This window comes from Hemiscyllium ocellatum, unplaced genomic scaffold (genome assembly GCF_020745735.1).
Source record: "Hemiscyllium ocellatum isolate sHemOce1 unplaced genomic scaffold, sHemOce1.pat.X.cur. scaffold_672_pat_ctg1, whole genome shotgun sequence".
NCBI classification, from domain to species: domain Eukaryota; kingdom Metazoa; phylum Chordata; class Chondrichthyes; order Orectolobiformes; family Hemiscylliidae; genus Hemiscyllium; species Hemiscyllium ocellatum.
The window spans coordinates 243,335-270,266 of record NW_026869162.1 but is presented as its reverse complement, the minus strand read 5'-3'; the positions used below and the strand labels follow the sequence as shown (position 1 = coordinate 270,266).

The 26,932-nt window shown below is 45.9% G+C and overlaps 1 long non-coding RNA gene across 1 annotated transcript; it reads left to right on the top strand.

Annotated features, from left to right (window-relative positions):
• The first annotated feature begins 59 nt into the window (after positions 1-59).
• LOC132814088 (uncharacterized) lies at positions 60-25,426 on the top strand. The gene is made up of 4 exons (XR_009644300.1): positions 60-135; positions 762-868; positions 5,314-5,413; positions 24,708-25,426. It is a non-coding gene; the product is annotated as an uncharacterized LOC132814088 (long non-coding RNA).
• Positions 25,427-26,932: the final 1,506 nt, after the last annotated feature.

Below are 26,932 nucleotides of genomic sequence, written 5' to 3'. Positions count from 1 at the left end.
CCTTGCGGGAGGTTGATCCTCCAACCAATCACAGTGAATGAAGGGCGGAGCTAAGGTAAACCATGTGATCACCCTCGCGCCCGACGCAGAGTAGCTGTAATAAATGCTCGGGAAGTTATAGAGAGAAAGGATACGGTAAGGAAAGAAATAATCAGGGAAATGTGAGAGAAGCTGTGATGTCATGAGCGGAGAGGTTTTACAAACAAATTGTGCACGTCGGAAAACACAAATTTGAACGTCCCAGTCCCGTGTTTGCAGTAAATGGGGAATTGCCTCAGCGGCTGCAGGCCTGAGTGAGCGCCGCCATCTTTATTCGGGACAACGATTCACTGGACACGTGCGGGGCCGCCATCTTTGTAGGGGGCAAGGTGCAGCCAGGCGCATGTGCAGCCTCTTTCTGGTACAGAGTCATTGTGATGACAGCAGCCAATCCTGCTCTGATTCACCTCTGGGCTCCCTCAGGACCACTTTGTCAATGTCCAGCTTCCTCAGTCTCCAACCATGGGGGTATGTTTGATCTGTTTAGTACTGTATTATTACTTTTATAGACCATTTGTAAATGAATTTTTCACGTGGCCCAGCCCCTGACCATGTGCTGCTCTATTATCAGATTATTTTGTCTTGAATATTTTTGAGTCAAGAATTCTTTTTTCCAATAAGCAAGTGTATTTTCCTTCAGTTTCTGACTATCAAATTCTGCACCATTTTCATTCCCTGTCATGCATTTTGCACCCCCTTGAACTGTGTTTCTCTTTCCACAGATCCCAGTGATTAATGCCAAAGCCCTGTTGCCTGTGGAGAGGGTGATGCTTGACTTTCTTGTACAGCTGCAGTTTGTGTGGTGAAGGTGCTCCCACAATGTGGTTGGGTAAGAGACATTACAGATTATTCATTACAGCAACAGTGATGATTTGAAGATAATGTCCAAACCAAGAACAGTTTGTAATTTTATTATCATGCTTATAATTTCATATAAAATATCATTGAGAATTTTAGATATAAAGCCAGAGATGGAGATATTAGGTCAGGTGACCAAAAGCATTGCCAAAAAGCAGGTTTTGAGGGATGTCTTAAAGGTGGAACGCAGACCTGTGATGTTTTGTCTGCAAATTCCAGACCATGTTGCTTTAGCAACTGTAGAATCAGCTACACAGTTGAAGTAATGAATTAACAAATTATTAGGAGTCTCGAAGTAAATGGATTGACGAGGTCTCAAAGGATGTGTGGTGCATGGAGCTAGGGATGAGAACAGCCAGGAATCAAGTCAAGAATGAGAATTTTAAATTGTTGTTGCTTATAGGAGCCTTTTGACGGGTGAACATATTTGGGGAGAAGTGAGCACGTGGGCGATAGAGCTTTCAATTTTTCTTGAGATTACAGGGAGGTTGAATTTGGGAGGCTGGCCAGGAGTGTGTTTGGATAATTTAAGTCTGGAGATAACACACGATGGATGAGAGTTTCAGTATATGAGCTGAGATGAGGGTGGAATCAGCTAGAAATAGTGGTGTTGGAGTGGGACTGGGCTGTCACTCTTACCTCACCTCTGGGATTCAGCTGGTTGTCAGGTTGTGAATCAGGTGGTAACACAATCGGGAGCTGAGTGGCCCTGGTGGAGCCTAAAATGAGTGTCACTCAGTTGGCTGTTGCTAAGCAGCTGCTTGATAGCCCTGTTGATGAATACTTACATCACTTTCCTGCTGATCGAGGGAAATTGCCTGGGTCGGAGTTGACCTGTGTTTTTGTGTTGAACATCCCTGGGCAATGTTCCACATTGTCAGTCAATGCCAGTGCTGGATGGGTACGTGGCTTTGTGGGTGGCAAGTTCTGGAGCACAAGTTATCAGTATAATTGCCAGAATGTTAGCAGGACCCATAGCCTTTACACTACTTAACCATTTCTTGGTCTTATTCGAACTAAATCAAACTGACTTAAAACTCACGTGTGTGATTTTGGAAACCACTGTTGAAGGCTGAGATGGATCATCCCACTTTGCAACTGGCTGAGAATTGCTGCAAATGCTGCATGGATGTGCGAGATCCCTCCGTTAGTTAGGGTGGGGATATCTGTTGTGCTTCCTGCAACAAGTTGATTAATTGTCCATTACCATTCACAAGTGGGTGTGGCAGAATTCTGATCTGATCCATTGGTTGTGGGATCGTTTAGCTCTGTTGCTTGATGCTGATGCTGTTTAAAATGCAGATGGTCCCGTTTGGTAGCTTCAACAGGTTGGCACTGCATTTTTAGGTATGCCTGGTGCTGCTCATGGCATGCCATCCTCTCCTGTCCATTGTGATGGGTGAGTGCGGGATGTACAAACCCATGAGATTACAGATTGTGCTGGAGTACAGTTCTGTTGCTGTTGTTATCCCACAGTGCCTCAGAGATATCCAGTTTGAGATCCTACATCTGTCCCATTTAGCATGGTGATAGTACCACTCAGCACAAGGGAGGTTTTTCTCAACTTTAAGGTGAGGCTTTGTCTCCAAAAAGACTGTGGGATGGTCGCTCTTGTCATGGACAGATACATTTGCAGCTGATAGATTCATACTGATAAGATCTAGTATGTTTTTCCATCTTGCTGGTTCCGTGACCGCCTGCTGCAAACTCAGTTGAGCAGCTATGTCCTTGAGGACCCGACCAGTCAGTCAGTAATCCTGCAGCTGAGCTACTCTTGGTAGAGGACATTGAAATCCTGTACCCAGAGTAGGCTTGTCACCATTTTATTGCCTCAGTGCTTCCTCCAAGTGTTATTCAACATGGAGTAGCACTGATCCGTCAGCCGTGGGAGCACAGTACGTGGTAATCAGCAGGAGCCATGAGACTTCCTGGTGTCCAAAGTCAATGCTGAGTACTCCCAGGGCAAAAGGTGTGTACATCACTGTGCCATCGCCTCTGCCTGGTCTGTCCTGCTGGTGGGACAGGACATATCCAGAGATTTCAGGAGAAAGTGAAGACTGCAGATGCTGGAGATCAGAGTGGAGAGTATGGTGCTGGAAAAGCACAGCAGGTCAGGCTGATGAAAGGCTTAGGCTCGAAACATCGATTCTCCTTGGCCTCAGATGCTGCCTCACCTTGTTATGCTTTTCCATCATCACACTCTCGATATCTAGGGATGGTGATGGTGGTGTCTAGCCATTATCTGTAAGGGATGACTCTGTGAGGATGACTATGTCAGGCTGTTCCTTGACTAGTCTGTGAGACAGCTCGCCACGTTTTGGCACAAAAAACCCGGATGTTAGTGAGCAGGATGTTGCAGAGCCGAGAGGGCTGATTCTGTGGTTGTATTTTCTGGTGCCTTGTTAGATGCCAAGTGGTCCATCCAGTTTCATTCCTTTGTTGAGACTTTGCAGTGATTAATGCAGTGAGTAACTTGTTGGGCGACTGTCAGGTTGGCAGGATATTTTCTGCCATTGACAATAGTTCCTTGGAAATCAGGAGATTCCTAATTCGTTATTATTTCATGAATTCAGATTCCATCGTCTGCCGAGCTGGGATTCGAACAGGGACTTCAGTTGTACATTTTAATATTCTGGATAAAAGTTAAATACATTAGGTTTGTTCACTCATTTTAAACATCACTAACCCTGGTTTTGTTTCTTTGTAAACACTGTCCATCATCCTGTCTCCTCCATCCTTCTCTCCAACAACAAGAGCAACGAGCACACGGAGTTTCTCTGTCACTAAGACTGAGACAATCCGACCAGCTGCCTCTGCTGCTTCCCTCCATCCCACTAGCCCACTGAGACAAACTGCCTCACATGGTGTTCCTGGTTTTTGTCCCAAACTTACATCTTTCTCCTCTTGTCAAGTCTTATCAGAGCTCATCTTGATCTTTTCCTAGTCTCGCTAAACCACAGACATTCCAACTCTGTTTCCTCCCCGTCACTCCCCCCTCGCCAATTCACAGATATTGTTCCTTGTTCTGTCTGTCTGTCTTTTCTGGTTATGTCCTTCTCATCCATTCTGCAAAAAAAAACTAACATTTAACCTCACCATCATTTGTAAATCCTGCTCCATCCCCACTCTCCCTTTCCTTTATGAATTCCTTGTATTTGGTGTCCCTCCAGGATCTATCCTTGGTCCCTACTGTTTATCACCTACATACTGCCAGGAGGTGACATTGTCTGAAAGCACAGTGTGAGGTTTGACATGTACACTGACGATGCCCAGCTCTCCCTCCCCATCATCCCTCTCCATTGCTCCATTGTTACTCAGTTATCAAACTGCTTATCACATTCCCACTACTTGATTAACTGCAATTTCCTCCGATGAAACATTGTTACGGTTAAATCCATTACCTTCAGTTGCTAATACAAATTCCTTTCCCTTACTGCTGAGCCCCTCCCTCTCACTGGGTGCAGTCTGAGGTAGAACTAGACTCTTCACAATATTGCTGTCATATCTGACTTCAAGGTGACCTTCTAATCAGACATCTACACAATCACAAACACCAGGAATTCCAATCTCTGAAACGTTGCTTGTCTCCACCTCACCCCAGCTCCATTGCTACTGAAACCCCTTACCCGTGTCTGTGTTACCTTAAACTTGGTGAATCCGAAACAGAACCCTTGATTTCGTGACTGGCCCAGAATCTGCTGGCTTTCAGTGTTTCCTGCACAATTACCCCAGATCCCTTTCTGGTGCAGCTTTCTACAGATTCCACCATGTAAATAGCACTCTGTTCTCTTATTGTCCCCTCCAAACTGACCGACTTGACATCTTCCCAAATTATACTCCATCTGACAACTTGTTGCCCCCTTCTCCTGTGTATCTCTCTCTCTTCACAATCCTCTTAGCACTTTACAGTTATGCCTTTTCTAGGAATTCCCCCCCCCCCCCACCCATTCTTCTAAACATTTACTGGGAACAGTGGGCAGTGTGAAGCATGCAGAGATGCTCTGTTTTTAGAGATACTCTATGGGAGGAACTTGCTGCCCATTGGTCAGAATGGAGACAACTTGCCCATCGAGCTGCATGAACCTTTCACACCCCCCCCACCCCCCCCCCCCCCCCCCCCATGTCTTATTGATGAGGCACAGCGGCAGCACGGAAGGGAAAAAAAAGAAGCAAATCCTGCTCTCCGCATCTCACTGACTCCTGGAATATTCTGTCCCATGTGTCAAAAATCTGCCCTGTTCAGTCGCATGAAATCCCAGTGTGGAAACTCACAGAAACCCACAGAGGTTTCCCCCTGAACTGACTGCTGACCTCCACAAGGGGTAATGTGTCCAGTCATCCTGGGCCAGGAGGAGGGGGTGGTGTGAGTTTCTAACCTGAACTGACAGTGATGGAGTTTATAAACTTGTATTACAGGATACTACAGGTGGACATTCAGATGGTAATCTCAGTCATTGTAACACCAAACTCTGATTGAATTAGTCAATTCATCAGGACCTGGATATTCGCATTGTGTGTGAGTATTGTATTCCATCTGAATCCCATTTGCTGCATAAAAGTTCTCTTTGAATCTTCCCAAACCTTTTATGTGTGTCCTGTAATCCTTGTATAATGAGCTGATGGGTGTAAGGTTTATTATTATAATGTATAATTTCTGTAAATCCCTCTGTCACAGCTCCCCTCAATTGCCTTTGCTACAAGGAGAACAACCTCAGTTTCCCCAAACCCCTGATTCCCCAGTGTCTGTTTGATTAGATTACTTAGTGTGGAAACAGGCCCTTCGGCCCAACAAGTCCACACCGACCCGCCAAAGCGCAACCCACCCATACCCCTACATTTACCCCTTACCTAACACTAGGGGCAATTTGGCATGGCCAATTCACCTGACCCGCACATCTTTGGACTGTGGGAGGAAACCAGAACTCCCGGAGGAAACCCACGCAGACACGGGGTGAACGTGCAAACTCCACACAGTCAGTCACCTGAGTCGGGAATTGAACCCAGGTCTCTGGCGCTGTGAGGCAGCAGTGCTAACCACTGTGCCAGCATGCCGCCCACGGCTCTCTATAAGACACACATCAGGATTGTGTTGGAACGTTCTCCACTTGCCTACATCAGTGCAGCCCCCAACAATATTAAAGAAAGTGAACATCCTCCAGGACAAAGCACTGTGCCGAGTGGTGTCCCATCCACCCCTTCAGCATTCCCTCTCCCCATCCCAGAGACACAGTGGCATCACTGTGTAAAAGGGAAAGGCAGCATTGTCCCCCCAGACCATAGGGCTGCTCTCTCATTAGGGAGGAAACTGGAGCCCCTGGAAGAAACCCATGCAAACACTGGGAGAATGGGCAAGTCCCACAGAGACAGTTGTCCAAAGCTGGAATCGAACCTGGGGCCCTGGCAGCAGGGCTAATCACTGAGCCACTGTGCCACCCTCAAATTGTAATTTGATTCACAACTACCACTTCCTCTGATAGTTCATTCCACACACAAACCATTGTCTGAACAAATATTTTTTAAAAATCCCCGAATCTCTTTTTAAAGCTGTTCTGCTGTCACCTTAAAAGCTGTGTACCCAGTCTTGAATCGGGTTCCTTCCTGGAAAGGACACCTGCTGTTCACATTACTGATACCACCCATCCATGATTTGAGTCTAATAAGGTCACTCCTCAGCCTCCTGCGCGCCAGTGAAAGACGTCGCAGCCTATCCAGCCTCTGCTTATAATTCAGACTATCCATTCCCCTCAACATCCTGGTAAATCGCTTTTGAATCCGCTCCAAATACATAATGTCCTCCCGATATCAGCATGGCCAGAACTGGACACAGAATTCCAGAAAAGGCCTCCCCAACATCCAAAATAACATCCCAACTCTTGTACTCCAAGGTCTGAGCAATGGTGACAAGTGTGCTAAGCACCTTCTTAACCACCCTGTCTACATGTGACACAGACTTGAAAGACCCGAACCCCTCGGCCTCTTTGTTCCATATCACTCCTCGATGCCCTGTTTTTAATTAGTGTAAGTCTGCTCTCGTTTGTTTTATCAAGATGTAATATTTTGCATTTATTCCAATCCAAAAATACCAAAAAAATCCTGAGCATTAAAGACAGTGGGAGTATACTGAAGAGGGAACTCAGGAGGGCAAAAAGGGGACATGAGATAGCTTTGGCAAATAGAGTTATGAATAATCCCAAGGGTGTTTATAAATATATTAAGAACAAAAGGGTAACTCGAGAGAGAATAGGGCTCTTCAAAGATCAGCAAGGTAGCCTACGTGTGGAGCCGCAGGAGATGGGAGAGATACTAACAAAATATTTTGCATCAGTGTTTACTGTGGAGAAGGACATGGGCAATATAGAATGTGGGAAAATAGAAGTTGAATATGTCCATCTTACAGCGGAGGACGTGCTGGGTGTCTTGTAACCTGTAAAGCTTGGTTAATCCCCAGTACCTGATCAGGTGTACCCTAGAGCTCTGTGGGAAGTTGGGAATGTGACTGCTGGGCCTCTTGCTGAGATATTTTGTATCATCGATTATCACAGACGAAATGCCGAAAGACTAGAGGTTGGTTAACATGGTGCCACTATTTAAGAAAGGTGGTAAGGACAAGCCAGGGAACTAACGACCGGTGAGCCTGGGCAAGTTGTTGGGGGGAATCCTGAGGAACAAGATGCATGTGTATACTGAAAAGCAAGGATTGATTAGTGATAGTCAGCATGACTTTGTGCATGTCTCTCAAACTTGATTGAGTTAATTGAAGATGTATCAAAGAGGATTGATGAGGGCAGAGAGGTGGACGTGATCTATGGAATTCAGTAAGGTACTGGACAAGCTTCCCCATGGAAGACTGCTTAGCAAAGTTAGATCTCATGGCATACAGGGAGAACTAACCGTTTGGATACAGAACTGGCTCAAATGTAGAAGGCAGGGTGGTGGTGGAGGGTTGTTTTTCAGATTGGAGGCATGTGACCAGTAGAGTGCCGTAAAGATCAGTGTTGGGTCCACTACTTTTTGTCGTTTATATATATGATTTAGATATGAGCATAGGAGGTATAGTTAGTAAGTTTGCAGATGACACCAAAATTAGAGGTATAGTGGACAGCGAAGAAGGTTACCTCAGACTACAACAGGATGTTGTTCAGATGGGTGAGAAGTGGCAGATGGAGTTTAATTCAGATAAATGTGACGTGCTGCATTTTAAAAAAGCAAATCTTAACAGGACTGATACACTTAGTGGCAAATTCCTAGATAGTGTTGATGAACAAAGATATCTTGCAGTGCAGGTTCATATTTCCTTGAAAGTAGAGTTGCAGGTAGATAGGATACTGAAGAAAATGTTTAGAATACATTCTTTTATTGATCAGAGCATTCAGTATAGAAGTTGGAAGGTGATTACAGGACATTGGTTAGGCCTCTTTTGGAATATTGTGTGCAATTCTGTTCTCCGTGAATCGGAAGGATGTTGTGAAACTTGAAGAGGTTCAACAAAGATTTACAAGGATACTGTCAGGGTTTGAGCTGCAGAAAGAGAGCAAAAAGGCTGGGGCTTTCTTTCCCTGGAGCATCAGAGACTGAGGGGTGACCTCCATAGAGGTTTATAAAATCATTAGTAGCATGGATAGGGTAACCAGACAAGGTCTTTTCCCTGAGTAGGAGAGTCCAGAAATAGAGAGCATAAGTTGAGGGTGAGAGGGGAAAGATATAAAAGGGAACTAAGGAGCAACTTTTTCATGCAGAGAGTGGTGCCTGAATGGAATAAGCTGCCAGAAGAAGTAGTGGAGGCTGACAATTACAGTATTTTAAAGGCATTTGGATACTTGACATGAATAGGAAAGATTTAGAGGGATATGGCCCAGGTGCTGGCAAGAGGGATAAGATTAGGTTCGGATATCTGGTCGGCATGGACAAATTTGACCGAAGGTTCTGTTTAGTGCTGTTCATCTGTGACTCACAGCTCAGTGGGTTTCGGTCCCTTCAAAGATAAATCTTAATCTGTTTTATTTTAGTAAAGCTACAACATTCAGTAGGGCGACAGTTTATTTCTTTAAATACACATCTTATGATAATTTGATAAAGTTTTTTAATATAAAATATTGGTACTAATTTATTCTAGAGTCATGTTTTGTAAAGCTGTAAGATTGTGTGCCTTTTTCTGGGTCTGTGGACTGTTAAGGTGCAGAGATGGCCATTCGTACAGTGATGTGCTCTTCCTGTTGGATGTGGGAGATTAAGGAAGGTTTCAATGATCTGATTGTCTGCAGGAAGTGAGGATGCAAATCCTGTAGGATTTCCTGGATCAGATGGAGCAATGGTTAAAGGTAATGAAGAATTTACAGGAGCATGGGGGTGTGATAGGTGGCAGTTTCAGAAAGGTAGGAAAACTGCCGATCCAGTCAGGTAGATGGGTTTCCTCTAGGAAATGGAGGAGCGGAAGGCAAGTAGTGCAGGAGTCTCCTGTGGTTATTTCCATCTCCAACAAGTATACTGTTTTGGAAAGCGTCGGGGGTCACATTTTCAGGGGAATATCGCACTGACAGCCAAGTTACTAGTGTAATGAATCTAGTATAATGTGAGGTATAACAGGTTCCACGCGATCGATGGTGATAGGGGGCTCTCTAGTCTGCAGCACAGACTGCAGTTTCTGTAGCTGATAGTGAGACCTCAGAGTGGGGTGGTGCCTCCCTACTGTCTGGGTGAAGGATGGCTCCGAGGGTGCAGAATATTCTGAAAGGGGAGAATGATCAGTGGGAGGTCGCTGTACATTGGTACCAATGACATAAGAGAAAAGGATGAAGTACTGATGAGAGAATATAGCAAATTAGCCTGGAGAATAATAAACAGATTGTGGTGGGTAGTAATATCTGGATTACTCCCGGTGCCACATGCTAGTGAGAGCAGGAATAGCAGGGTAGAGCAGATGAATGCGTGGCCAAGGATCTGATACAGGGGAGAAGGATTCCCATTTTTGGATCATTGGAATCTCTGCTGGGGGAGAGGTGACGTGCATAAGAAGGATGGATTACACCTGAATTGGAAGGTGTCTAATATCCAAGCAGGGAGATTTGCTAGTGCTACTCGGGAGGCATTAAACCAGTGAGGGCATGGGGGTAAACCTAAAGAGATAGTGAGAAAGGAGGTAACCCTGAGGCTGGTACAGTTGAGAAGTTAGACAGGCACGGGCAAGGCACAGAATGAGGTCGGACTGACAAGGTACAATAGACAATCGGTGCAGGAATAGGCCATTCTGCCCTTTGAGTCAGCACCACCATTCATTATGATCATGGCTGACCATCCACAATCAGTATCCTGTTCCTGTCTTATCTGCGTAACACTTGATTCCATTATCTTTAACAGCTCTATCCATCTCTTTCTTGAAAGTATCCAGAGACTTGGCCTCCACTGCCTTCTGGGGCAGTGCATTCCATGTGTCCACTTCTCTCTGGGTGAAGACGTTTCTCCTCAACTCTCTTCTAAATGACCTCTCCCTTATTTTTAACCTGCATCCTCTGGTTCTGGACTCACCCATCCGTGGAAACATGCATCCTGCCTCCAGAGTGTTCAACCCTTTAATAATCTTGTAGGTCTCAATCAGATCCCCTCTCATTCTTCTAAACTCCAGTGTATACAAGCTCAGTCGCTCCAATCTTTCAACATATGATCATTCCGCCAATTCCGGGAATTGTCCTCGTGAACCTACCCAATACTCCCTCAATAGCCACAATGCTCTTCCTCAAATGTGGAGACCAAAACTGCACACAATACTCCAGGTGCGGTCTTACCAGGGCCCTGTACAACTGCAGAAGGACCTCTTTGCTCCTATATTCAATTCCTCTTGTTATGAGGGCCAGCATGCAGTGAGCTTTCTTCACTACCTGCTGTACCTGCATGCTTGCTTTCATTGACTGATGTACAACACACCGAGATCTCGTTGTACTTCCCTTTACCAAACTTGACTCCTTTTAGATAGTAATCTGCCTTCCTGTTCTTGCCTCCAAAGTGGATAACCACACATTTATTCACATTGAACTGCATCTGCTATGCATCCGTCCACTCACCTAGCCTGACCAAGTTAACCTGTATTCTCATAACATCCTCCTCACATTTCACCCTGCCACCCAGCTTTGTGTCATCAGCAAATTTGCTAATATTACTTTTAATGTGTTCATCTATTTTATCAATGTATATTGCAGTCCCAGGACCGAGGACACAGCTGCAGTCCCAGCACCGAACCTTGTGGTACCCCACTAGTCACTGCCTGCCATTCCGAAAGGAAGCGTTTATCGCTACACTTTGCTTCCTGTCAGCCAGCCAATTTTCAATCCAAGTCAGTATATTCCCCTTTGTAAATCCATGCTGACTCTGACGAATCCTATTACTGCTATCCAAATGAGCCATAATTTCATCTTTTGTAATTGACTCAGCGTCATTCTCACCACTGACATCAGACTAACCGGTCTATAATTCCTTGTTTTCTCTCTCCCACCTTTCTTGAAAAGTGGGATAACATTAGCCACCCTCCAATCTGACTCTACATCTCCTGATTCTGTATCTCCCCCTTCGCAAGGGACTGAACGTCATCCCTCATCAACAGGGCCATCCCACCCCCTCTGCCCATCAGTCTGTCCTTTTGATAGCACTGCACTGCATTTATTTCAATGCAAGAGGTTTTACAGGGAAAGCAGATGAGCTTAAGATATGGTTTTGAACATGGGACTGGGATATAGTGGGTATGACAGAAACGTGGCTTAGGTTGGACAGGCCAGGTAGCTTAATGTTCCAGGGAATAGATATGAGGAAGGGTAGAAAGGGGGATAAGAGGGAAGGTGGAATGGTGTTTTTGAGTAGGGATAACATTATTGTTGTGCTTAGGGAGGATATTCATGGGGGTTCGCCCGTTGAAATTACTTGGGTGGAACTGGGAAATAAGAACAGGACGATCACCTTATTGAGGTTGTCTGTGTGGGTTTCATCCAGGTGTTCTGGTTTCCTCCCACAGTCCAAAGGTGTGCAGGTTGGGTGGAGAATCCAGGCTGGATTGCCGTATTGTTCAGGGATGGGCAGGTGGGTGGATTGGCCATGGGAAATGCAGCGTTACAGGGGTAAGATAGGAGGCTCTGAGGGTCAGTGTGGATGTGATGGGCCGAATGGCCTGCTTCCACACTTGGGATTCTTTGACGACAATTCTACTGGTTTTAAAATAGTTGCAGAAAATAATAGATCAGATCTAAAAGTTGGTGTTCAAAATTGGACAAAGGTGAATTTTGATGGTACAAGGCAAGAACTTTCAATATTTCTTTGCAACCCCCAGGTAAAGGGACGGCTGGAAAGTGGGAACATAAGAACAGAAGGAATAGGAGCAGGAGTAGGCCATCTGGCCCCTCAAGCCTGCACTGCCATTCAATAAGATCAGGGCTGATCTTTTCATGGCCTCGGCTCCACTTTCCTGCTCTCTCACCATAACCCTTAATTCGATTCCTGTTTGCAAATCTACATTTTGCCTTAAAGACATTCAAGTTGATAACATCAACTGCTACACTCAGCAGGGAATTCCACGGATTCATAACCCTTTGGCTGAAGAAGTTCCTCCTCAACTCTGTCCTAAATCAGATACCCCCTTATTTTGACGCTGTGCTCTCTAGACTGACCCGCCCCCCAATGGAAATAACCTCCCTGCTTCTATCTTATCTATTCCCTTCTTAATTTTATTTTTTCCAATACAGCCTCCCATTCTTCTAAATTCCAACAAGTATAATCCCAGTCTATTCAGTCTCTCCACATACACCAATCCTCTCAACCCCCGACTCAAACTAGTGATCCTCCTCTGCACCCCCTCCAGTGTCAGTACATCCTTGTTGAAGTAAGGAGATCAAACCTGTACACAGTACTCCAGGTGTGGCCTCACCAGCACCCTGTACAACTGCAGCATAACCATCCCTCTAGCAAGGAAGGACAATAAACCCTTCACCATCTCTTTTAGTCCCCTGGGATGCATTCCATCACGGCCAGGAGACCCATGTTCTTTTGGGCTGTTATCTTTTCCAACACTACCTCTTTACTGAGAGTGACTGTTTCCATGTCCTCATCTGCCATTGCCTCCATAGGCCTGTGAAAATGAGACAACAAGAGTACATGGACAGTATGTTCCTGTTAAAGCCAAGTCTGGTAGGTGTAGAGAATGCTGTGTGTCTAGAGAAATTGAGGGTCTGGTCAAAAAGATGAAGGAGGGATATGGCAGCTACGGACAGCTGGGTTTGAGTGAATCCCTCGGAGTATAGGGGCAGTAGGAGTACACGTGAGGGAAAACAGGAGGGCAAAAAGGATACATGAGATAGCTTTGGGGGGAAAGAGGTTTAAGGACAACCCAAAGAGATTCTACCAAACACTAAGGACAAAATAGTAACCAGGCAGAGAATCGGGACCCTCAAAGATCAACAAGGCTGTCTGTGGAACCACAGAAGGTGGGAGAGATACTACCCAAGGATTTCATGTCAGCTTTTACTGAAAGAGGATATGGAAGCTAGAGAGTTTGGAGAAATAAATAGTGATGATTTGACAACTGTCCATATTACAGAGGAGGTTGTACGGGATGTCTTATACATAAAGCTGAGTAAATCTGTGGGACCTGATCAGGTGTATCCCAAATCTTTGTGGGAAGTGATCGCCGGGCCCCTCGTTGAGAGATTTGTATCACCGATAGCCGGAGGTGAGGTGCTGCAAGACAGGAGCCATTATTTGAGAAAGGTGATGAGGAAAGGCCAGGGAACAATACACCGGTGAGCCTGAGGGTAGTGGCAGACAAGGTGTTGGAAGGAATTCTGAAGGACAGGTTTATATGTAATTGGAAAGGCAAGAAGTGATTAGGGATAGTCAGCATGGCTTTGTACAGAAATCACTAACTTGGACTTCAGAAAGACATTCAAAAAGGTTCCACATAACAGACTGGTTAGCAAGTTAGACACCATGGGATGCAGAGAGAGCCAGCTGTTTGGATACAAATTGGCGGGAAGGTTGGGGACGGAGAGTAGTGCTTTTCGGACTGGAGCCCTGTGATGAGCAATATGGTGTAAGGATCAGTGCTGGATCCACTGATTTTCATCATTTATATCAATGATTTGTGTGTGAATATATGAGGTATAGTTAGTAGGCTTACAGTAGACATCAAAATTGGAGGTGCACTGGACAGTAAAGAAGGTTACCTCAGAGTACAATGGGACATCAATCAAATGGGCTGAGGATTGTCAGATCGAGTTTATTTCAGATAAATGTGAGGTGCTCCATTTTGGAAAAGCAAATGAGGGCAGGAATTATACACTTAATGGGAAGGTCCTGGGGGGTGTTGCTGAACAAAGAGATCTTTCAGTGCAGGTTCATAGTTCCTTGAAAGTGGAATCATAGGCAGGGTAGTGAACAAGGTGTTTGGTGTACTTGCCTTTACTGGTCAGTACATTGAGTAGTGGAGTTGGGATGTCATTCTGCGGCTGCACAGCACATTGATTCAGCCACTTCTGGAATTCTGCTTTCAGTCCTGGTCTCCCCGCTATCGGAATGATATTATGAAATTTGCAAGGGTTCGGAAAAGATCTGCAAAGATGTTGCTAGGGTTGAGGGTTTGAGCTATATAGATAGAGGGTGAATAGGCTGGAGCTGTTTTCCCTGGAGCATCGGATACATTTGTGAGGAGCATGGATAGGATGAAATCCCAGAGTCTTATTCCCAGGATATGTGAGTCCAAAGCTTGGGGGCACAGGCTTCAGGTGTGAGGGAAAAGATTTAAAAGGGATCTAAGGGGCAATGTTTCCAGCTGAACATAGTACGTGTGTGGAAGGAGCTGCCAGAGGAAGTGTGGAGGCAGGTACAAGTACCCAGTTATGCCTTTGAGATGTTGTATGTGATTAGCAAAAGTTTAGAAGGATACAGGCCAAGAGCTGGCATATGGGATGATATTAATTTAGGATATCTGGTCGGCATGGACAAGTTGGATCGAAGGGTCTGTTTCTCTGCTGTACATCTTTATGGCACTACTAAAATTAAGATGGGTTTCTCTTTTATGGAGAGTTAGCAGAAGATCAACTAATTCTCCTTGGAGCTGAGAAGGTTAGGCAGGGATTTCGACCAGGAGCAGATTTGTTTCCAGGATATTTAATTTACAGAGAGACAGACGGAGAAATTATTAACGTCACAATTTTGAGTAACTACTTTCAGGTAAATGGCAAATAAAACAGGTTAAAAATGTGAAGATTATTGTACTCACTAAGTTCCAGATGCTCAGAACAGTTTGGACGCAGATTCAGTAGTTATTGAGAAAACAAATTTGGAATTTAACTTTTTTAAGGAAGGATTTGGAGGGCTACAGACAAATGGGAGGTGAGTTGGGATAGACTGGCACCATCTCCAGAGGGGCCAGTACAGCTGAATAGCCCCAAACCCCTGTGCTCTGCGTTACTGCCCCATTCACTGTGAATGATGAAGCTTATCCCAGGGCAGAGTCCAAGAGACATACAGCATGGAATTAGACCCTTTGGTCGAACTGGTCCATGCCGACCAGATATCCCAACATTTGGCACATATCCCTCTACACCCTTCCTATTCACATGCCCATCCAGATGCCGAATGGTGTAACTGTACCAGCCTCCACCACTTCCCCAAACAGAAGATTCCATACAGGCACCCATCTCAGTATGAAAAAAGTTGCCTCTTGGGTCCCTTTTAAATCTTTCCCCTCTCACCTTAAACCTACACCCTCTCGTTCTAGACTCCCCCACCCCAGGGAAAAGCCCTTGTCTATTTTTCCCATCCATACTCCTCATGAATTTAGAAAGCTCTATGAGGTCACCCCTCATCATCCGATGCTCTTGGGAGGAGCCCACTCATGTCACAATGGGGCCCAGGTGATTGACAGCAGCTTCAGACCAATAGGAGAATTGGCGTGATTCTTCGGCCAATGGGAGTGAATTGGGGTGGGTCCAGCAGGCCAACACATGGCCATGAGCTGTGCAGGCGCAGTGTCACTGTGAGAGAGGTCCTCATGAGTGTGAAGGGACTGGGAGAGACTGCAAAGTCTGGGGAAGAAATTGAGTTATTGTGGACTGGGAGGGTTTATAAACGCACAGTTTTAGGCTGCTAGACTTAAATTAGAAATTCCTGGTAAATTAGAACCAAAAGAACTGCGGATGCTGTAAATCTCACTCAACAGCCAAAAGATACTGGAAAAGCTCAGCAGGTCTGGCAGCATCTGTGAAGAGAAATCGGAGTTAACATTTTGGATCTGCTGACCCTTCCTCAGAACTGATGCTACTGAAAAAAAATGTTGGTATATATGCAGAAGATCGGGGTTAAGGAGTAAATGATAGGTGGTGATAGAGTCCAAAGAGATGGGAGCAGTTGGACAAAGGAGTGGATAACGATCTGGCTGGGGCAGGGTGAATAGCCGTTTATGGGGACTGTTGGTGGCTAACTATAGCTAATGTGTAATGGTAGGTTATGTACTAACAAGGCCTGGTGTGTGGGTTAAGAGGCTATGGCGCTAGGACATTGGAGAGTTCAGGACCTAAATTATTGATTTTGATACTGGGGCTAGAGGGGTGCAGGGTCCCCAAGTAGAAGATAAGGTGTTGTTCTTCCAACTTGCGTTAACATGTGGCGCTGGAAAAGCACAGCAGGTCAGGCAGCATCCCAGGAGAAGGATAATCGACGTTTTGGGCATATTCCATTCATCAGGAATGCCGGGATTGGGAGTGGGGTGGGAAGTAAGAAGGCTGAGAGATAAATAAGAGGGATGTGTGGTGTTGGTGGGAAGTGGGCTAGGAAGGCAATGGGTAGATGTAGTTAGAGGGTAATGGAGATAGGGTGGAGTGGATAATTGGAAAGGAAAGTGGACAGGTGGGACAGTTTAAGGGCGTGGTGTCGAGTTGGAGGGTTGGATCTGGGATAAGGCAGGGGAGGGGAGATGAGGAAACCTTGATTCTGTGGTTAAAGGGTCCCAATTTCTTCCTCCAGGCGTCGGGTAGCTGGGATTTGGTGGTGGAGGTGGCCCATGACTTGCATGTCCTTGGAGGAGTGGGTAGGGAAGTTGAAGTGGTCAGCCACAGGATGGTGGGGTTGGTTGGTGCATGTGTCCCAGAAATGCTCCCTGAAACATTCCGCAAGTTGGTGTCCCAGGAGACAACATCGAAAGCAAAGGCCATAATAGGTGAGGTGTTTGGATGTGCAGGAAAATCTCTGCTGGATGGGGAATGGTCCGTTGGAGGTGAGGGGGAGGTGTGGGCACAGGTTTTGCACCTCTTGTATTGACAAGTGAAGGTGCTGTGAGTGGAAGGTGGGTTGTTGGGGAGCATGGATCTGACTAGGATTCACAGGGAATGGTCTCTGTGGAATGCTGAAAGGAATGGAGAGGGAAATATATCTCCGGTGGGATCTGATTGTAGGTGGTGAAAATGGCGGAGGATGATGCGTTGTATCTGGGTGGAAGGTGAGGACTGGGGGGTTCTATCCTTGTTGCAGTTGGAGAGGTGTGGTTCAATGGCAGAGGTGCGGGAAGTGGTGGAGATACACTGGAGGGTATTGTTGACCACGTAGGAGGGGAAATTGCAGTCCTTGAAATATGGTGTGTTATGGAATGTTCTGGAATGTTCTGCCAGCTTGCATCAAGCTTCACTGGAACACTGCAGTAAGCATGAGACAGAGATGTTGGCCAGGGAACAGGTTCGTGTGTTAAAGTAGCAGGCAGCTGGAAGCTCAGGGTCTGTTTTGCAGCAGAATGTAGATCATCAACTGCCATTTCCAGCACCTCCACTGAGCTGCTGCCAGACACAGGTTCCTGTCCCCTCCATTAACAGCTATGCACCCTCCCAGCAGATTGTTATCTACTCCTTTCTTTCCAAATGTTATTTTTTCTTTTGGGCTCTGTCCCCACCTATTATTTACTCTTTACCCCCTATCTCCTGCAGTCCAAAGATGTGCAGTATGGTGAATTGGCCAAGCTAAATTTCCCATAGTGTTCAGGGATGTATAGGTTAGGTACATTAGTCAGGGTAAATGTAAAATAATAGGGTCGGGGAATGGGTTTGGTTGAGAAACTCTTCAGAGGGTGAGTGTGGACTTGTTGGGCCGAATGGCCTGTTTCCACACTGTAGGGATTCTAATTTTCCCAGCTGCAGTCAGTTCTGAGTGAGGGTCACTGGACCTAGAGTGACCCTTAGTGTGTGCAGGAGGAGGAAAGGGGAGTTGGATCAGTTTAGACTGGAAGGGTTTAATTACACTCTGTACAGGTAGTTAGGCCTGAATTAGAAACTCTTGGTCCCACGTTTACAGCAAATGGGAAAACGGCTGTGGGCCTCAGGCGGTGATGGGTTCTGGGTTATGGCCACCATCTTTATTGGGGACAAGGTACAGCGAGGCGCATGGGCATATCCTCTTCCTGGGTGGGGTCGGGGTGATTTGAAGAGGAGCATTTACACATCAAACACATACCAAGAGAAGTATTTGTCTTTACTGTTCAGCCTGCACTGACTGTGAGTTTTATTTTGTGAATTCATTTTATAGGATTTTATTTAATAATTGAGACAGGGATCTCAAAATCAACTTTCTATCGTCAGCAGGGTCATCAGGATCGGAATACCATTGACATTTAACTGGGGAAGGAGAAAGGTGTGTCTGTTCTGTCTGTGGGAAAGTATCTCTTTTTTTCAAGCAAAAAGCAGAAAGATGTTCCAAGGGATCACCCTTTGGGTTTGTGCTCAATTCTGGGCCCTGAGAGGGAACACAGATTTGTCCAAATTACACCTCGTCTCTACATAGGAACTGTCAGATTTAGACCCAATCACCCACTTTCTGATGTTAACCTGTAAACTCCTCATTTTCAATTCCCTGCAAGCTTCTGATTAAAATTCCTTATGGACTCAAATTCCAGCACCATTTCGGGTGGAATGTTCCAGGTTTTGACAACTGTCTGTTCATTCAGAAACTGCTGAGGTCCGTATTGACTCTGGGGTTACAAAGGGCTGAACTGAAAGATGAGATGCAGTTCTTCAGCTCCCATTGAGATGCATTGGAACAGTACAGGAGGCTGAGGGCAGTGTAGGTGTGAGCAGACAATGACAATGACAGGGCTGCACCGTGAGGGCTGCTTGGTTCAATGAGAGTGTTTTGGAGTTGGGTGTAAATAGAGCGAGGGGAGACAGGGAGAAGGTGAACCACAGCTTCAGTTTTAGTCCAGGCCATTCAGCAATTCACATGTTCCCAAAGGGAACAGCCAAGTTGTAAGCGATACCTGCTGAGTGTTTTCTTTAAAACAGTTTTTAAAGTGTAAAATGTCAGCTTAAGTAAAGATCGGGGCTTTTGATGATAATGGAAATGTTGGAAGAGAAGGAAGGTTTTTGCTCACTTAAATTCTCCTAATGGGAGTAACTAGCTGAAACTAGAGACACATTGTTACAGGAGCCCTCAGACCCGTGGGGCGCTCCTCTTGTACAATGTGGGAAATAAGGGACACTTCCAGTGTCCCTGACGGTTGTGTGTGCAGGAAGGGTGTCCATCTGCAGCTACTGGGAAACTGCTTTTCAGACCTGGAGCTGAGAGTGGACTCACTGTGGAGCAATACTGAGAATGCTATGGACGGCACGTTTAGTGAGTTAGTCACACTGCAGGTGAGGGTTACACAGGCAGAAAGGGAATGGGTGACCATCATATCAAGCAAAAGGCTCAGGAAGGGAGTGCAGGACGCCCCATGATCATTTCGCTTCTCATACAGATATTGTGCACCGCTTGGGATTCTATAAGGGAGGGAACAGATGGGGTTGCCTCTCAGGGGAAATCAGCAACAGCCAGGTTCATGACCCCATAGAGAGCTCTGCTGCACAGAACGGGAGGAAGGAGAATGGCAGAGCTATAGTGACAGGGGATCCAGTCGTCAGGGTCAGAGACAGGCGTGTCTGTGGCCACTGACATGAATCCAGAACAGTGGAATTGAACCCAGGTCCATTTATTGATAAAGTGCACAGACTAATAAAGGTCAACGTCCCAAATGCAACCTTCAGCACTTGGTCACCCTAAAGCTCTATTTTCCAGGGTCTGTGCACTTACTCTGAGCCCTTCAGAGGGATTGAAGGGGATGGGGAGAAAACAGGAACAGGATTGTGTTGTAGATCTACAAGCTAACCGTCACCCTCCCCTCTCAGTCTCCCCCCTCTGTCTCCCACCCCCCATCGTACCTCCTCCCCACCGCAGGGAAAAGACCTTGTGTATTTACCCTATCCATGCCCCTACTGATTTTATAAACCTCTATAAGGTCACCCATCAGCCTGTGACGCTCCAGGGAAAACGGTGTATTCATCCTCTCCCTATAGCTCAAATCCTCCAACCCTGGCAACATGCTTGTAATACTTTTCTGACCCCTTTCATGTTTCACAATATTGTTTTGAGAGGAAGGAGACCCGAATTGCACGCAATATTCCAAGCATGACCTAACCAATGTCTGTATAGCCGCAACATGACCTCCCAACTCCTATACTCAGTGCTCTGACCAATAAAGGAAAGCATATTAAACACCTTCTTCACTATCCTATCTACCTACGATTCTGCTTTCAATGAGCTGTGAACCTGCACTCCAAGGTCTCTTTGTTCAGCAGCGCTCCTGAGGACCTTACCATTAAGTGTATACATCCTGCTAATATTTGCTTTTCCAAAATGTAGCACCTCACATTTATCTGAATTAAACTCCATTTGCCAATCCTCAACCATCTGACCAAGATCCCGTTGTAATCTGAGATAATCTTATTCACTGTCCACTACACCTCCAATTTTGATGTCATCTTACTAACAATACTTTCTATATTCACTTCCAAATCATTTATATAAATTATGAAAATTAGTGGATCCAGCACCGATCCTTTGTGACACCCCACTGGTCACAGGTCTCCAATCTGAAAAGTAACCTTCTGGCACCACCCTCTGTCTTCTACCTCTGAGCCAGTTTTGTATCCAAACGGCTCGTTCTCTCTCTGTATTCCGTGAGATCTAACCTTGCTAACTAATCTCCCATGGGGAACCTTCTTGAACGCCTTACTGAAGACCATGTAGATGATTTCCACCCTTTTGCCCTGACTTAAGTTCATGAAACGTGATTTCTCACACACAAAGCTGTTAATAGTATACAGGACTTAACTCTGTACATTGGAGTCTGCGTCACCCAGTTATGGGTGTTCATATTCTGGATAAAGTTCACGTACACCAGCTTTGTGTTAGTGACTGTGTATCGAGTCTTATTAATATCACCAACACAGTGAGTTCCTTTTCAAAGGCAGTCCCTATATCCCTAACCCTGCTCCCATCTGCTCTGTCTCCTCCATCCCCACCAGAGACAGTAAGTGGTAGGAGCTCATGGAGTTTCCATGTGAGTGAGACGGAGAACATCTTCCCTTCTTTCCTCTAGTCCACCAAGAAATGGTGGTAGTGTCCTTACCTCTGGACCAGGAGGATCAGGTTCAAAGTTGAGTGACAGCATCTTTGAAGTGGCTGATTGGAAAACCTGCCCAAGCCACCAGGCCATACTGTCTCCCAGCTGTCCCTGCCTGAGCCTCTAAACAAAACCTTCCTGTAGTTTCTCTCCTGTTAGACTCTCCCATTGCTCAGTTTGTCCAGGATCCCCTCCTGCTGCTGCACTGCTCATGTCCCTCACTGACCTGTCCATCCCCCAGTGTCCTCCACATTCATTCATTGTTTACAATCCCATTGTCCCAGTCCTCCAGCCCCGCCCCCTCCACCCTATTGGGCAGTGGCTGCTGTCAATCACTCAGGCTCCTGTGTGATCTGGAGCATGCTCAGCAGGAGGGGAGACCGGTGCATGGGCGCAGTGCTGGGCAATTGTTGGTGTATGTGCAAGGTGGGTCAGTGCCAGGGAGAGCGGCTGTGGGTGTGTGGGATTGATCTTTCATTGGCAGCTCACTCCCTTCCTCCCTCTGGGAACAGGTCCCAGGGGAATGGCCCCTCCCCTGGTATCGGGACAAGTGGTCGGCGTATCAGTGGGGGAGTATTTTGCAGAAAGTTATCAGAACTCGGGTGAAGATTCAGGGATGTTACGGAGAGGAACATTCATTTTAGTTCATTTTTATTCAACCAGATATGATTTGGCCAGTGTGTGCAGGATGGTTCTCATCAGAGGATCGGAGTAGGGGAATAAATAAGAGGTTCCAGATTGGGGGGGAAAACGTCAGTCCGTTCTGTCCCAGAAGGAAGCCCTGGGAGGTGTGGGGAGGATTCACCAACACCCAGGAGGCTCCGAGTCAGACTCATTGATTTGATTAGATTAGATTTCCTACAGTGTGGAAACAGGCCCTTCGGCCCAAACAGTCTACACCGACCCTCGGGTTACCCACCCAGACCCATTTCCCTCTGATTAATGCATCTAATATTATGGGCAATTTAGCCTGGCCGATTCACCTGACCTGCGCATCTTTGGATTGCTGGAATCGAACCTGTGACCCTAGTGCTGTGGGGCTGCCGTGCCATCGTGCCACCCCTTTTTTTGGTTTTTAGTCTGTAGGCAGGAGCTAGGAAGCTGAATTCAAAGAGAGGAGAGTGTTAGAACTAGGTGTGGAGGGAAGGAGTGAGGAGATTATTTTGGATTTCAGCTCACAGAAGAGAGAAATTGTGAGACTGAGATTTAAAGCTTTGGGGGAACAAAGAAACTGCAATTTAATACTATAATTGTCTTATGAATTTCCATCCTGTGTTAACAGTGGTGACTTGTTTTCTCTGTTGTAGAGAACCGAAAGGGCAGATTTGCAGATGAGAAATTTAAATTGAACTTCATTTTCAGTTTTGATAGTTACTTGATCCGTGCCGATCTGAATATCATTGGCCTTTTTCATGTGGAAGGGAAGGTGTGTATTCTGTCCGTGGGTGAATATTTCAAATGTCAGTGTGACTGGGAAAATTACTGAGGTACAGCCAAGTCCATGTTAGCGTGGTGACTGTGGAGAGAGGATCAATCTAAACATCAGGTCATAGGCAGAGAACAAAGGGAACTAACACCTTCAACATATTGTCTCACTATAAACCATTGTTAGCAGCTAACCTGAGAATGCAACTTTAAAAAGAAGGGTTTTGTGATTTACACATGAAAGAAGTCAAACTATCACTGTATTCTCTCAGATGAAAGGCTTAACAGACAATTAATTTTTCAATGTATAATTTCAGTTACATCACACTGCAAATTTTTGCTATAAACTCTGAGTTATGATCGAGCCCTCCACAATCACTTGATGAAGGAGCGTCGCTCCAAAAGCTAGTGTGCTTCCAATTAAACCTGTTGGACTACAGCCTGGTGTTGTGTGATTTTTAACTTTGTACACCCCAGTCCAACACCAGCATCTCCAAATCATGACTCCTTTGGGGAGGGTGGTGAGTTTTGGATTCAGCTTTCCAGTGATTACCATAAGAAGATGAGCACTGGGTACAGGAGAGGGAATGCAGCTCTTCGAACCAGCCCCACCATTTAATACGGTGATGATTGAGCTCACCTCGGTCTCAGCTGGGTTTTCCTGCCTGCTCTCTCTCACCCTTCATCTCATTGCAAATTCAACATCTGTATCTCTTCATTAAATCTGCTCATTGTCCTGGCATCCACTGCATTTTGAAGAAGGAATTCCACAGATTCACAGCACATTGAGATAGGTACATTCTTCTTCATGAAATTAGAATAGAATCCCTACAGTGCAGACTCACCCATTCCCTGTATTTCCCATGGTTAATGGCTTAACCTGCACATGCATGGACGCTGTGGGCGATTTAGCATATCCAATCCTCCTAACCTGCACATCTTTGGACTGTGGGATGAAACGGGAGCACCCAGAGGAAACCCGCTCAGACACGGGGAGAACGTGTAAACTCCACACAGTCACCTAAGGCTAAAATCAAATCCAGGTCCCTGACACTGTGAGTCAGCAGTGCTAACCATTGAGCCACCTCTGCTTAAAATCTGCTCCTCCTATTCACTTCCCACGCCCCAGTTGGCTGAATCTATATTCCTTACATCAGTAAATCAGGTTGTGGAAGCAGGTGTCTCAGTAAAACCCAGTGACAGCCCATATGTCCCGTGTGTCTGAATGGGGATCCTATACACAACACCCTCCAGTCCACATTTTTCATACACTTTCCAGAGACAGGGCTCCAGTGGCTTCTTGGGGACTACAACACCCACAATCCCTGTGGCAGGGACCACACGTGTGTGGGGAAACCCCGCACTGTACATGTACAGAATGTGGGCGGGTTTTGGAGCATGTGTTTTAGGTAAGTATACTTTGCAGAAAGTATTTCACACTGTGATTGGCTGAAGGGATGCATCTGCTTCTGGTATTGATCTGTTAGGGGGTCACCACACCCATGTAGGACCACTCTCCATCCCCAATTCATTGTAATGCTGGGAATCAACAAATGGGAAACAAAGAAGGATCTGACCCATTCTCCCAGACTGAAGGTTCCTCTTCTGTCCAGGATCTGCCACCTCCCTTTCTGTTTCCTTTTGTTTCATTCTGCTGTTACATTATTGACTTGCAGCAACTGAAGGGAAAGGAAGTGAACCCAGAAAGGGTGCAGAGTCTAACCAGGACGGGAAGTGGTGGCATGGATCTGTTTATCAGTAACTCCATGGGAATGGGGAGGGTGTACATTAGGGGCAGCAGAGTCAGAATGGTGGGAGAGAGTAAGTGGGCTGGAGGGTAACAGCTTCGGGGGAAGAAAGGGGAAAAAGATATTCCAGAGAAGCTAGAATTGTCTGCTCTGAATTTCTAATCTGTACATATTCCTTTATACAGGGTGCTAGATGGTGAAGATTTGCAGACTGAAATCTCAAACTCATGTGCAGATTGTGATTAAGTTAACCAGCATTTGAAGAACCAAAGATAGAGAATCACTCGGCCAAAATCCTGCAACACTCACACACAGCATTGTTGGTCTATCTGCACCAAATGGACTGTGAATGGTTCAAGACAGCAGCTCACTCCCATCTTCTCCAGGGTAACTAGAGATGGGGAATAAATGCTGGCTGAGCCAGTGATGCCCATATCCTGGAAATGGTTTCTATCTCTAGTTGCTGAACCCCAGTTGATGTTACTGCAGGATGATGAGGGATGCTGAGTGCATCCTCCAGGAGGCAGCACCATCACATTACCCCTGCCTACACCCACATAGTAATACAGCAACGTCACTGGAACAAAAGGTAGTGAAACCAAAGGAGGACTTAGATATAGTTCTTCGGGGTAAAGTCATGAAAGGGGATTGGAACACAGCAGGAACAGGAGACTGAGCTGGATGGTCAGCTGTTTCCCATTGAATGGTGGAGCAGGATTGAAAGGCTGAATGGTCTCCTCCTGCTGCTGTCTCCCAGGTATGTATATAGTCATGGAGCCCAGGTAGGAAGGAGTGGGCAGGGATTCTCCAGGAGATTGCACTTCCACAACAGGTTTCAGTGAGGGATGGTTTGATGGATTTTATTTAATATTTATCTTTAAAACAAGGTTTGTAAATTTTGGTTTTAAAATGTTGTCATAGTTTTTTGCACAGCAAATAAAATTAAAGAAAATAAATTAAGATATCTGAATATAACAGTTTTAAAACTTTCAACCTCTGTAAAACAAAATCCTGTCTATTCCTGGACATCATCACTTTTCAGCTACTCTAACTCCAGGGAAATATTCCCTCCCTGTCTGAACCTTTGGTTTGATTTAACTGCTTTTCAGTTCTCATTCTGTGAGCTGTGAAGCGTTCTTTTTCCCCATTTCTCTGACCCAGAAATGTTCTCACAGCAACCTTCCAACCATCAAAATCATCATTACACCATTTTGCTTTTGGTTAACATATAATCACCAGCAGTGCAAAAGTGAGGACCGCAGATGCTGGAAACCAGAGCCTAGATTACAGTGGTGCTGGGAAAGGGCTTTGATTTTCTGGCTCCTGACCTGCTGTGCTTTTCCATCAAATCGCACCGATCATCCGAAGAACATCCGACCCATTGAACTCCATCCCTGTAACACAGCATTTCCAAATGCTGATCCACCTAGTCTGCACAATCCTGGATACTGTGGACAAGGTAGCACGACCGATCCACCTAACCTGCACATCTTTGGATTGTTGGAGGAAACCAGAGCACCTGGAGGGGACCCACATTATCATGGGGAGAATGTGGGAAATCCACATTGACCAAGGCTGGATTCCAACGTTGTACCTGGTGCTGTGAAGCAGCCGTGCTATAATCACAATCTAAATCAAAACTGATGATCCCTGCTCATTGTCCCATTGCTGTTTGTAGAGACATCCTGCCCAGAGAGACATCCTGAGATTTAGAAAGTGGCAATGTAAGATCAGTCAACTCCAGCCCAGTTAATGTGGTTAACAACAACAACATCAATACTCCAACAGTGTCATCATGTACAAGGGCCACTCCTGACTCTGATGAACAGTAACATCAAAGTCAGAGTCCTGCAGGTGGATGACCACTTCCCTGTGAGCACTCACTGGTCTCTCAATCATGTTGAAGACTCAGAAAATCCCTTGTCACGCAAAGGGGTGAACAGCTCCTACCCAGTGTGAAGCCGCTGGGGTCTCAGTGGGCAGGATGAATCACTGAATCCCTTCTCTCACACAGCATCTGAATGGCCTCTCCCCTGTGTGGACTCACTGGGGTCTCTACAGATGCTGCATTTGAGTGAACCTTCCCCCATACTGGGAACAAGTGAATGACCTTTCCCCAGAGTGAGCTCACTGGTGTTTAAGCAGGTCAGAGGACTGAGTGAATGCTTTCCCACACACTGAGCTGGTGAATGGTCTCTCCATGGGGAGAATGCACTGATGTCTCCGCTGGTGAGAGATTTGAATGAATCCTTTCTCACACATGGAACAGGTGAAGGGTCTAAATCCCCTGTGCCATCTCTGATGCCTCAGCAGATTGTAAGATTGAGTAAATCCCTTCCCATACGTGAGGCAGGTGAATGACCTCTCCGCAGTGTGACTGTGTCGGTGAGTGTCCCACTGGGAGGGGTAA